The sequence below is a fragment of the Chrysochloris asiatica genome, unplaced genomic scaffold (genome assembly GCF_000296735.1).
Source record: "Chrysochloris asiatica unplaced genomic scaffold, ChrAsi1.0 scaffold00004, whole genome shotgun sequence".
Lineage (NCBI taxonomy): Eukaryota > Metazoa > Chordata > Mammalia > Afrosoricida > Chrysochloridae > Chrysochloris > Chrysochloris asiatica.
The window spans coordinates 17,179,137-17,189,940 of NW_006408522.1; the positions used below are offsets into that span (position 1 = coordinate 17,179,137).

Genomic DNA, 10,804 nt, shown 5'->3' on the forward strand with positions numbered 1-10,804 from the left:
CAGTTTTTCCAATTATTGGTTCAGCATACAGATTGAATAAATACGGTGAAAGAATACAGCCCTGATATATACCTTTCCTAATTTTAAACCATTCGGTGTTCCCTTGTTCTGTCCAAACAACTGTCTCTTGGTCTATGTACAGGTTCTTCATGAGTACAGACAGTTTAGTGTTCCAGAATATACTTCACAATGTTCTAAATCAAATATGCATCATATGTAAATGATGCTGTTTATCTACCCATTTTTTTTCCTAAATTAATTTTGTCGTTGTTGAGAATACACATGGAAAACACACCGATTCAACAGTTTCTACATGTACAATTCATTGATGCTGATGACATTGTTTGAGTTTTACAACCATTGTCACACTCCATTTTTATTTTATTTAAGTTTTTATTGTGAATTGAGTGATAGTTTACATGGGGGAACATCAATTCGTTTCACTGCAATGATTACAATCTCCTGCATCCTTCATCATTCAACAGTATTTGCTTCTATTCCCTCTGTTTATTTATTTTTTTGGATGTGCACCAAAACACTCAGGAATATACAATCATTCAAACAGCAAAAGGGCACACCCTGGCCCGCGGCTGCAAGTACACAATCCTTCTCCCTCCATGAGTCTAGAGTCCTCAGCTGCTCCATCTCTCCATGTCATCATCTCTGCCTCCATCTCTGGTGTCGTCGCTTCTCTGAGTAGGGTCCTACACTCTGTTCCCACTCTTCTCCCTTGATGGTCTTAGTATCCTCCACTCCAGGACTGTCAGATTGACCACTCATCCCTTTTGTTACAAAACTTCTACCTTTACAGTTAGTTGCGACAATAGCAATTAGTTATGATAACAATTACTCACTATTGAATCCTAAGAGTATTGTCCCCATTTCCTGTCACGAGACCTATCTAGACAGGATGCAGACCACTCAGTGGGAATTCTACCTTCCCCCATTCAGCACACTCTGAATCTAAACTCCCTCTTGAAAACTTGTAAGCCAGTTACTTTGTGCCTTTAGAGCTCCCCCCACCCCCACCCCCACTTCATTTTAGGTAGCCAGCGTTTAAGTTGGAAGACAACTGTCTGGCCGACTGATTGGAAGAGATCAATGTTTGTGCCCATTCCAAAGAGAGGTGACCCAACGGAATGCGAAAATCATCGGACAATTTCTTTGATATCTCAAGCGAGCAAAGTTTTGCTAAAGGTAATACAGAAACGGCTACAATCATACATTGACAGAGAACTTCCAGAGGTTCAAGCTGGATTCAGAAGAGGCCATGGAACAAGAGATATCATTGCTGATGTCCGATGGATCTTGGCTGAAAGCAGAGAATATCAGAAGGATGTTTACCTGTGCTTTATTGACTATACAAAGGCTTTCGATTGTGTGGACCATGACAAGCTATGGACAACACTGAGAAGTATGAGTATTCCAGAACACTTAGTTGTACTTCTAAGAAATCTGTACCTAGACCAAGAAGCAGTTGTTCGAACAGAACATGGGAACACTGAATGTTTTAAAATTGGGAAAGGTGTGAGACAGGGTTGTATTCTTTCACCATACTTATTCAACCTGTATGCTGAGCAAATAATACGAGAAGCTGGGTTCTATGAAGAAAAACGTGGCATCAGGATTGGAGGAAGACTCATTAACAACCTGCGATATGCAGATGATACAACCTTGATCGCTGAAAGTGAAGAGGACTTGAAACATTTACTTATGAAGATTAAAGAGCACAGCCTTCGATATGGATTACATCTCAATGTCAAGAAAACAAAAATCCTCACCACTGGACCAATAAACAACATTCTTATCAATGGAGAAAAGATTGAAGTTGTCAAGGACTTCATTCTTCTTGGATCAACTATCAACACTCGCGGAAGTGGCAGTCAAGAGATCAGACGACGTATTGCACTGGGCAAATCTGCTGCACAGGAACTTTTTAAAGTGTTGAAGAGCAGAGATGTCAGCTTGAGGACTAGGGTGCACCTGACCCAGGCCATTGTGTTTTCAATAGCCTCATATGGATGCGAAAGCTGGACAGTGAATAAGGAGGATTGTAGAAGAATTGATGCCTTTGAGTTGTGGTGTTGGAGGAGAATACTGAAAGTGCCGTGGACTGCCAAAAGAACCAATAAATCTGTTTTGGAAGAAGTGCAGCCAGAGTGCTCCTTGGAGGCCAGGATGGCTAAGCTTCGTCTCTCCTACTTTGGACATATTGTCCGGAGGAAACAATCACTGGAGAAGGATGTCATGCTGGGTAGGGTGGAGGGTCAGAGAAAAGGAGGAAGACCCCCAACGAGATGGATCAGCCAGGTGGCATCATTGATGGACTCAAGTGTGGCAGCGGTAGTGAGGTTGGCCCAGGATCGAACATTGTTTCGTTCTGCTGTGCATGGGGTCGCTATGAGTCGGTTCTGACTCGACGGCACCTGACAACAATAACAACAACAGCGTTTAAGTTGCCCATCTCTATCACCTTGTGTACAGAGGGGATGGGAATGATCCTTGATGTAAAGATTCTTTCCCTCGTGGTTGGTATTTTAAGCTACTACATCCATAAGTATAGGTCAAGTTCATCAGATTGTAGCAATTTACACATTTTTAAAACTCTTTTCCTTCCTCTAGTCGGTTTCTGACCATCTTCACACTGAATCTAGGTCCAATGGGTACTATCTGCAAGTTTGGGCACACTTGTGCATATCTCTTTACTTCATATCAACTGGATGCTTCACCCTCAGATCTAGCCCTTCATGTCCTTGTACATGGACTCAGGAGTCCCCAGGTCTCACTGTACTTTGGGCCAACCAGCTCTCACCATACTCCAGGTTGATAGGGGTCAATGTAACTTGGTCAGACTCAGCCCATTTATTCATTGCTGCTTTCCCCCCCACTTCCTCTTACCAGCAGACCAACATGGTTGCCAGCAAGCTTTCATGCTTGCTCATGTATTCTCTTTGTTTTAGTCTTGGGAGGAGGTTTGTCCTGAAGAGATTTGATTGCTTGCCTTGATGGCTCACCAGCAAACAACTTGCTTGTTCTTGTGGTAACGAATTAGACTGCCATTTTTGTTGTTTGTTTTCCCTGCTGGTCTGCTCCAGGCTGGTCTGCTTGTCTTTTCAAGTGGGAATTTCCCATCTCAGACGGTTCTGGATAGGGATGAGGATTCCGCCTAAGGTCTTACACCCTACAAAGGCTCTGCTAGAAGCCTCTTTCACTGGGCAAGTTCCAGCACCCCTTTGAGGTATTACAATCACTTAAGGCTGAAGGCGGCCTTACTGTTAACATGTTTCCTGATATTCATATCTATCCCACTCAAGTGTCTATTTTACAGTAGTAGGCAGGGGAAACAAATATTCATAAGACAGTCAAGCATCTTACCATTATTTCTCCTCTTTTACAAATTCAGATTATGCCTCAATCCCTGCATCACAGAGCCCTTTTTATCCCAAAGCTTTCATCACTATTTACCTCTGTCCCATTTAGTCCATGTAAACCTGCCTAAGTGTTCTCCTATATCTACCTTGTTCTTCTGTCCCCCTCCCTCTTCTTGTGTATTGCCCAACACCCAAATTGTGATGTGTATATCCCCTACTCAGTGCTCTACCATCCTCCCCCCCCCCCTGCCTCCCCACAGGTAACCAACAGAAATTTTTTCCTTTTTCTTCCTTTTAGTGTGGGTATCTTTTCTTAAACTTTTAGATCAATGGCGTTATACAGTATTTCTCCTTCAGTGACTGACTAATTTCACTCAGCATAATGTCCTCAAGATTCATCCATGTTGTGTGGTGACTTACAGCTTCCTTGTTATTCTTCAAGGTAGCATAATATTCTATGGTGTGTATATACCACAGTTTGTTTATCCATTCTTCCATTGATGGGCACTTAGGCTGTCTCCATCTTTTTGCTATTGTGAATAGTGCGGCTATGGTGTGCATATATGCACTTGTACTATTGCTCGTATTTCTTGGGGATATATACCAAGAAGAGGAATTGATGGATCATAAGGTATATCTATTTCCAGCTTTCTGTCACCCTCCATTTTTGAGTTTTTCCTCCCACATTAACATATGTTCACCTCCCTATAAGGTGAATCAAAGCTTTCAAGCTTCTGTTGTCAATATGGTCCCATAAGATAGTTCTTAAAGAACACAATGCCCAAGGAAGACCTTTGTAGCTAGTTAAGCTAAATTATTTTTTGGTTTCAAAATGACTTCAGGGGATATTTTTGGTATAAAGTTTAAAGGGCATGGATTCCTCTACTTTCCATGGTTTGAGAAAGTATAGCCCATGAGAATTTGAAATTAGATTTTGTTTGATCAGAATTCTTGTATCGAATCATTAATATGATAGCCAGGCATCATCTAGTTCTTCTGGGCTCATGACAAAGGGGTTGTTCAAAAGGCAGTTAACCATACATTCCATATCTTCTTCCTATTCCTAATTCTCCTTTTTCCTCTCTTGCTCTAGGTAAATATAGACACATTATTGTACCGTGGATGATCACTCACAAGTGTTTAAGACCCCCAACACTATGCAGTGAACTAGGGAGTAGAACAGAAGCTTGAAACACATTATTATGCCAAATAACTGAGATGGCCCTTGAAACTATGACCCTAAGACTCCCAAACAAGGAGCCAAATCCTCTGAGGTATTTGGTTGTACATAAGCAGGAGCTCTGGTAGCGTAGTGGTTACGAATCGGGCTGCGAACCTTAAGGTCAGCGGTTTGAAACTACCAGCCATTCCGCAGGAGAAAGATGAGGCTTTCTACTCCCATAAAGATTTACACCCTTGGAAACCCTGTACAGGGTCACTATGGGTCGGAACTGACTTGACGGCACTTAACAACAACAAGCAGGATTAACAGCTATTCTTTAAATTTTGTCATTGTTGTAATTATATGTGTTGTATGACTTTTGCCAATTCAACTTTTGTCAAACTTATTGACAACAGCTATAATGATTGGCTGTGCAACCCTACCCTTAACCAATGTGATATTTCCATCATTGTTTACTCTCATTTTCCTCTTTCCTCCCAATCGTGGTTGTTGATGTTGTTAGTAATTGCCGTGGCATCGATTCTGACTCAGAGTGACCCTATATAGGGTTTCTGAGGAGCGGTTGGTGGTTATGAACCACTGACTTAATATTTAGCAGTCAATTGCTTATCCACACCAGGACCCCAATTGTTAACTACTGATAAATTGGTATGGTGCTGTGGGATAATGTATTGGACTGCAAGGTCAGTTTGAACTGCAAGATTGGTGATTCAAATTCACCAGCTGCTCCTTGGAAATCCTATACACTTGGAAACAACTCTACAGCACTTAACAAGAACAATAAATTTAGGTCTCTGTACATTTGCCTTTTATTGTCTTTTTATATAAGTGAGATCATACAATATATCTATATCTGTATATGTGGATATAGATATAGATATAGATAGATAGATGTATGTATTTGTTATTGGTTTATTTTGCTCAGTATTTTGTCTTCAAGCTCTTTAATACTGTAGCAAGTATCAAGACTTCATTTTCTCCATTGGATGAGAAGTATTCCATTGTATGTATAACCACATTTTGTTCATCTACTTGTTGATGAGCATTTAGGTTGTTTCCGTCTTTCAGCGATTGTGAATAGTGTTGTAGTGACCTTTGGTATATGGTATATAGTCTCTTTTTGAATTTCTGCTTTCAAGTTTTTTTGATATATACCTAGGAGAAGAATTGCTCAGTCATTTGGTAGTTCTCTTTTTTAGTTTTCGGAGGGACTTCCACCCTATTTTCCACAACAGCTGTACGATTGTGCATTCCCATTAGCAATGGATGGGGGTCGGGTCCCAGTTTCCACACATCTTCCCCAACATTTTTTATTTTCTGAAATGGAAACTGGGGCAACAGTTACATCTAAGAGAATAATATATCTAGAAATAAATGTAACTAGAGACGTGAAGGAGTTACGCAATAACAACTATAAAACCCTGCTGAAAGTGATTAAGGAAGATGTAAATACATGGAAAGAAGTTCAATGTTCATGGATTGGAAAATTTAATATTGGTACAATGCAAATATCCAAAACGTTTTTAACAGAAGTAGGTATTGGATTTTGCCAAATGACTTTTCTATATTGAATGATAAGATCATGTTATTTTTTCTTTCTTTGTTTTATTTATGTGACAGAGTACATTGATTGTTTATCTAATGTTGAACCATCCTTGTGTGCTTGGTATGAATCATGCTTAGTCATGATGTATTATTATTTTTAATATGCTGTTGGATTCTCTTGGATAGGACTTTACTGAGAGCTTTTGCATTATGTTCATGAGGAATATTGTTCTATATATTGCTTTTTTTTATATATCTTTGCCTGACTTTGGCATTAGGATTATGTTTGCTTTATTAAATGAATTCAGAAGTATTCCTTCCTTTCCTATGTTCTGAAATAGTTTGAGTAGAATTGGTGTCAGCTTTTCTCTGAATTTTCCAACAATAAAAAAATACTGGGCCAGTACTTTTTTATTGTTGGAATTTTTTTTTATGACCTATTCAACTTATTTTCTATGAGTCTGTTTAAAGTGTCTCCCTCAGCTTGTGTTAGTTTAGGTAGGTAGTATGTTTCTAGAAAAGTGCCTATTTTAGGTTTGTTGTTCTCCATAGTATTCTGTTAATATCCTTTTTATTTCTGTTGGTTCTGCTGTGATACTATCAATTCCATTTATTATTTGTTTTATTTGCATCTTCTCCTTTTATTCCTTCCTCAGATCTGCCAGTGGCTTTCTGATTTTACTTAACCTTTCAAAGAATACATTTCTATCCTTGTTGATTCTATTTTTCTTTCTTTCTTTCTTTCTTTCTTTTTTTTGTGTGTGTTTCAGTTTCATATATTTCTGCTGTATTCATTATTATTATTATTTCCTTGTGGCAGTAAGCTTATTTTGCTGTTATTTTTCTAATAGTTGGATATGCTGGGTTAAGGTGTTGATTTTGGTATAAATTGCCATCTGCACACTTTTGCTGTGTTACAGAGGTTTTGGTATGTTGTGTTTTCATTATCATTTGTTTCAAGGATTTTTTTTTTGTCTTATTTTGAAATTTCTTCTATTACCTAGTAGTTTTTAAGCAGTGCTAATCAATTTCCATATATTTAATATTTTCTCCTTGATCTTCCTATTGATGATTTCTAATTTTTTGCCATCTGAGATGTTTTGTAGCATTTCTATGTCTTTTAATTTATTACGGCTTGCTTTGTGGCACAACATATTGTCTATTCTGGAGACTATCCCATGTGTACTGGAAAATAATGTAGATTGTGCTGTTGTTGGGTAGAATGTTATTTCTGTCTATGAGGTCAAGTTAGTTGATTGTGTATTTAGTTCTGTGTTTTGTTTAGTTTCTTTCTGGTTGTTCTGTCTTACATTGCAAGTGGTATATTTAAGTCTCCTACTACTATTGTGGAGTTAGCAATTTCTATTTTCAGTTCTGTTAGCATTTTATTTATGCATTTTGAAACTTTCATTGGTGCATAGATATCTATTATGGCTACGTCCTCTTGTTGGATTGACCCTTTAGTCATAATATAATGTCCTTCTTTGTCTCTTAATGTTGGTTTTTTTCCTCTTTTATTTCACTGTTTGGTGTTTATTAGGGAAGTGATAGGTTTTAATTCAGGTTTAGAAATGACTCAGGATAGTCATTCGCTCAGGACAACTTCTAAGCCGTGCCTACAGGCAGGCCTCTCTCTGTCACTGGGCTCTTCAGTAGGACCTCTGCTTTGGTTGGCAATCCATTCCACCAGGCAGCCTCAGCCTGAAGGTGCTCAGCTTTATGGTTTGGAAAACCTAGCTCCCCAGCCCAATTGAATTATGAAGGTACCCCAACTCTTCCAGAAAGCCTCTTTCTGAAAGGCATTCAGCTTTCTTGCTCCAAGGACTGGAAAGCCCACCGTTCTGTCTCATGCCAGTTTCTTGGTTCTGCTCCCATTTCTCTAAAACTGCTTCTCACCATCTCTCACACTCTCTGATGTCACAGCTCTCTGTCTCCCAGTTTCAGTTGGTTCTCAGTGTAGAAATCTCGGATTACTGCCCTGGTTCTGTTTTCTTGGTGGTTGTGAGATTCTCTTATGTTGGTTTTTGCCTTAGAGACAATTTCATAAGAAATTAATATTACCACTCCTGCTCTTTTTGATTGCCATTAGCTTGATATATTTTTTCCATCCTTTGATTTTTTTTTTTAGTTTATTTTAGTCTTTGTGTGTCACTTGTAGACAGTATATTGATGAGTCACATTTAAAAAATCGATTCTACTACTCTCTTTTTCTTGATTAGTACACCCACTCCACTTAAATTCAATGCAATTATTGATAGGCATGAATTTATAGTTGTCATTTTGATTTTACTATGTGTTTTTTTTTGAATGAGTGTGGTGCTACTGGTTTCTTCATTTCATATAAGTTTCTGTGCTGAGTTAATTTTTTTCATGGCTTTTCTTATCATTTACTTTGTTTCTGATGTTTGAGTGATGCTTAGTCATTGATTTCCCCCTCTTCTGTTTTGGTCAGAAGATTTTTAAATTTTCTTTCAGATTATTCCATAATTTAATACCCCCCCAAGTTTAAAACAGTTTACTGTATTTTGAAATTGTCTTGACTCTCTCTTCATTTGGAACTACTATGCATGCACTATTTATGCCCTCTTTTTGCTTTGTTATTGTCCTTATTTACAAATTGATATCTCTGGTTCTCTATATTCAGTCTTGTGGGTTTATAGTATTATAATTATGATTACTATTGTTCTATAAGTGAACTTGGAGTCCTGGTGTGGAGCTGTAGGATAAACACTATCCCACAAGGTCTATTTGAACCTTAAGGTTGGCAGTTCAAACCCAGCAGCTGCTCCTTGGAAATCCTATATAGGGTTGCTATGAGTTGGGAGTCCACTCCACTAGACAGCACTTAACAAGAAGAACAACATAAGTGAACGTGGGGAGGTGAATTATTGAACTTGGAAAACAAAACATTTTTTAATGAAGTTGGTAGGCTTATCTCAGCCTCATACCTGAGTAAAAAACATGGTTGGTTTCTAGGCGAATGAGACTGACCCTGAAAACAACAACCTGAAGTGATTTCCACTGTGCCTCTACACTAGAAGCTGGTAGATAGCATGGGTGACAACCAGACTGCTGAATCCATTTCAGAGCGATTCCATGGGGCAGAGAGCTATTAATATATTTATCACCACAGGTATTAGTTACATTCAATTGTCAAGAAACTGCTGCAGTGTGGTTTTAAAAAATCCTTTTGTTTATTTATTGTCTATCTTAAACAACTTTTTTTTGTGTTTTATGTATAGGTAGAGATTTCCAATTATGAAAATCCTCCAAGTATTACAGTTTGATAAGTTGATAGTGATCACTAGAGCAAAATTGTCCTTTCTTTCATTGGCTTTTTTACAAATCTAGATACACTTGGCAGTACAAAAGCTTAAAACCCAAAATCAAAGTGTACATTCATGGCTGCTTTCCTTCTTGAAGTCTGAAAGTACAAGCCATTTTCTCTTTAATAGGAAGCTGCAGAAAAGGAGAAAATTATATGGAAAGGTGAAAAAGAGATTTATAAACACTTGATTGACTGCCAGAGAACAAATAAATCTGTGTTGGAGTAAGTACAACCAGAATTCTCCTTAGAAGCCACGATGGCAAGACTTTGTTTCTGATACTTTGGACATGTTATCGGGAGGGACAAGTTCCTGGAAAAGGACATTTTGCTTGGTAAAGTGGAGGATCAGCAATGAAGAGGAAGACCCCCAATAAGATGGATTGGCACAGTGGTAGCAGCAGTAGGCTTAAGGGTAACAATGATTGCAAAGATGGGGCAGAACTGGGCAGTGTCTCACTCTGTTGTGCATAGGGTTGCTATGAGTCGGAACTGACTCGATACTACCTAACAGCAATAACATCCATTTAATAGTTTGGAGAAATCTGGTTCTAGCTGAAAGCTTGGTTCCTGACATGTCAGGACACTTGAACGTTTACATGGAGAATATGGCTTCAAGAGAGACCATAGTTGTTAGGTGCCACTGAGTCTATAATAAGACATGGTAATAAAATATGTTAGAAAAACATGGACTTTTCAGCATATAGACACAAGTGTTAATCCTGATTTCATTTCTCACTAGCTCCATCAGTTTGGGGAAGTTATTTAACGTCTATGGACAGTTGATAATTGGGTCACAGAGTTGGCTGTTATTTGAGTTACTTGTTTTGTATTATATGTTGAGTCATATCTACCTCAAAATCATAATTCAGATGTGTGCAAGACAAAGAATTGTGCCTATATCGGGATTTTGGCAATAGGGAACATTCTTATCTTAGTAAGCAAATTAATCAGCTGCTAAAATCCTATGGGTTATCTATCAACCTTCAGGTTCAGCCGGAGACACCAAGAGGATCTGAACCTCTTGGAAAGTAGCACTTTTCTCCAGAAGTCACCAATGTAATGGTTAGTCTTTTCATCAGCATATGGATGTAACTGAATAGCAACACTGGGATGGATGATTCTTGTTAGTTTATATTTTTCCATTTCATTGATTTCATGTTTTTATCTTTATTATCTCCATCCTTCTTTTTGCTCTGAGTTTATTTTTCTCTTCTTTTTCTAGGTTCTCAAGATTGGAGCTTAGCTTATTGATTTGAGACTTTTCCTAGTTTCTAATGCATGCATTTGCTCAGCATACAGGTTGAATAAGTATGGTGAAAGAACACAACCTTGTCGCACACCTTTCCCAATTTTAAAACATTCAGTGTTCCCATGCTC

At 38.4% G+C, this 10,804-nt stretch overlaps 1 pseudogene; it reads left to right on the forward strand.

The window, feature by feature from the left end:
• Positions 1 to 10,670, forward strand: part of LOC102811798 — a 25,694-nt pseudogene extending 15,024 nt beyond the window's left edge.
• The last annotated feature ends 134 nt before the right edge of the window (positions 10,671 to 10,804 follow it).